This window comes from Echinops telfairi, unplaced genomic scaffold (assembly GCF_000313985.2).
Source record: "Echinops telfairi isolate 266 unplaced genomic scaffold, ASM31398v2 ScPeMD7_70;HRSCAF=299, whole genome shotgun sequence".
In the NCBI taxonomy this organism is placed as follows: domain Eukaryota; kingdom Metazoa; phylum Chordata; class Mammalia; order Afrosoricida; family Tenrecidae; genus Echinops; species Echinops telfairi.
The window spans coordinates 70,022,835-70,026,020 of NW_022103968.1; positions in this window are offsets into that span (position 1 = coordinate 70,022,835).

Sequence of the window (3,186 nt, forward strand, 5' to 3'; positions counted from 1 at the left end):
CTTCAAGCCTTTAAGACCCCAGACGTTATATCTTTTGGTAGCTGGGCACCATCAGCTTTCTTCACCACATTTGCTTATGCACCCGCTTTGTGATTTTAACACAAACTTTTGCTTTGAGAATCATGATGATTTATACTTACAAATTAAACAATTTGAGAAAAATGAGAAAAGTAGTTACTTATATACACAAGATACTCTTACAACTATCACTATATTTCCACATAAAACTTGCATAAATATTTTATCTATTTAGTGACTAATTTCTATTCCCAACAAATTTTGGATCAGTTGTAATTCATGTAGATTGATACCTTCCAGAATTCTAGAAATCTTTATTCAGACTGGTGGGTTCCAACTCAGGATATTATTCCATTTTAATAAGTCCAATATGGTCCATTTTTCTGTTGGAAATATTTGGTCAAATATGTTAGCAGGTCATCAAAGCACAAGCTTATCTGTAAGTGATAAAACAGAGAGAGAGAGATTTGATTGAAAAGTTCCAAAACCAATGCAAAGCCAAACAAGGTTAGTTAAAATTCAGAAGGAATATTAGACTGACAGGAACTCATTTCAAATGCATTACTTAAAAGTTTCAGGTTAAGAGAACCCAATAAAGATGTGCCTTATTCCCATTGTTATTCAACTTTGTGCTGAAAGTCCTAAAAAGAACCATAAGACTACAGCAAGAAATCAAGGGAGTGCAATTGAGCAAAGAAGAGATGAAACTTTCACTACTTGCAGATGATATGATTTTATAGAGAGAGAATCCTAAGGTTTCCATAATATGATTGTTGGAAATAATTGAGGAAGTCAGTAGAGTAGTAAGATACAATATTATCAGGCAGAAATCAATTGGGTTCCTATACACTAGTCAGAAGAATTCAAAAAAAGACATCAAGAAACAAAATCATTCACAATAGCCACACAAAAACTGAAATAACAAAGAAATAAGATATGCACAAATAAAACTATAGAATAGTGTCACAAAAAAACAAAATTGACCTGCAGAAATGGAAGAACACCCTGTGTTTATGGATAGGAAAATACAATGTTGTGAAAATGTCAGGACAACCTAAAGCAATCTAGAAATGAAATGGAATTCTGATCCAAATTCCAACATCATTCTTTAAAGAAATGGAAAAACGAATTACCAACTTCATGTGAAGAAGCCCCGAATAAACAAAGAACTGAAAAAGAACAAAGTTCTTGGTCTTATACCACCTGACCTCAAAACCTATTACAGTCACAGTTGTCAAAACAGCCTGGTATTGGTATAATGATAGGCATACAGACCAATGGAGCAGGACAGAGAACCCAGAAATAAAAACATCCCAATACAGACAACTAATTTCCAACAAAGGCCTAATCAGCATTAAATGTGAAGGGGATGTCCTCTTCCATAAATGCTGCTGGAAAAACTGCAACTGCGTCTGCAGAAGAATGAAACAAGACTCATCTCTCACCCCATGCACAAAAACAAACCCAAGGTGGATCGAAGACCTAAATGTAAAATACAAAGCTATCAGGATCATCAATGAGAACATTGGGACAAGTACCCTAGTATAGGGCATACATGGGCTATCAAATATAACAAAGGAAGTATATAGTAGAAGACAAAATATATGAATGGGACCTATGAAAAATACACTTGTGGCTTCCCCTTCTTTTCCTCAGGATTGTTTATCCAGCCTATCTTATATAGACAGACACGAAGGGGAAGAAAAGCCTATAAATAGTTACAGGTCTGTCTCTTGACCTCTATAAGTATTTTCTGATTGAGTCTGATGAGGTCCAAGCCCTGTCCTTGAAGTCTATTTTTGGGATTCCTCAGGGACTTCATTGCTTTGCTCCCCTTACTGGTCTGTTTCACTCCCTTCTTGTTTCACCCCGGTGTGAGGGTGTCAGACCTGGCAAAGTTCCCACACTGTGTCTCTTGTGTTGTCCCCTGTAGTGTTATGGGTCAGTGAGGGGATGCCATATTTCCTGGTGGGGCTGGCCCTACAGTACTCTCTGTTCATTGGCTTCTCTGAGCATAAATAGCATCCTTGAGGATTGGTTGGCCAGGATACGGTCCACTCTCTCTCTCTCCTTCCCTCTTAGTTTGCTCAGATGTGTTCTGAGCAGACCCACCCCTCTCCCTGAGCTGTATCTTCAGTGCTTTCCTCTGTAATGCATTCTTCTTGGGAGGAGGACCACGTACCTGGGATTGGGGCCAGCCTGCAGACCTCTCTGTTGATTTACTGCTTCATGCTGGTATGTTGCCTTCAAGTCTTGGCACACTAGGTTGAGGTCTGGTCCCTCTCTCCCTTTCCTGTGAAGACATAAACCTAGGGACGAGGGAACAACAAGTGATTTTAAATTGATGGCAAGGAGGGCGTGGAATGCCTGGTGGGGTTTGATCAAGTGCAATGTAGCTGAGAGGGATTACTGAAAGCTGAATAAAGGTTGAACATGATAGTGGGACAAGAGGAAAGTAATAGGAAATAGATGAAAGAACTAGCAGGCAGAGGACATTTATAGAGGTATAAATACAGGCACGGACATATGTAAATACATTTATATGTAATGATAGGGACATAGATCTATGTATATATACTTATATGTTAAATATCAAGATAGCAGATGGGCATTCGGCCTCTCCTCAAGCACTCCCTCAACACAAGAACACTTTGTTCTAATAACCTTGCATTCTGTGACCTTCGCCTTCCCAACATGATCACTGAAGATAAAATGGATGCATAAGCAAATGTGGTAAAGAAAGCTGATGATGCCTGGATATTAAAATATATAGAGTCTGGGGTCTTAAATGCTTGAAGATAAACAAGAAGCCATCTAGCTGGAAAGCAACAATGCCCACTTGGAAGAAGCATACCAGCCTGTGTGATCACAAGGTGTCTACAGGATCAGGTATCAGAAGACCCAAAACAGGCAATCATATTGATGTGAATGATGGGGAGCAGAGTGGAGACCCAAAGCTCATTTGTAGACAATTGGGCTTCTCCTCACAGAAGTGTCACAAGAAAGGGATGAGCCAGCCAAGGTGCAGTATAGCACCGATGAAAGATACAACATTTCTCTAGTTCTTTAATGCTTCTCCGCCCCCCCACCCATTATCATGACCCCAATTTGACCTTACAAATCCGGCTAGACCAGAGTATGTACACTGGTACAGATAAGAGCTCTCAA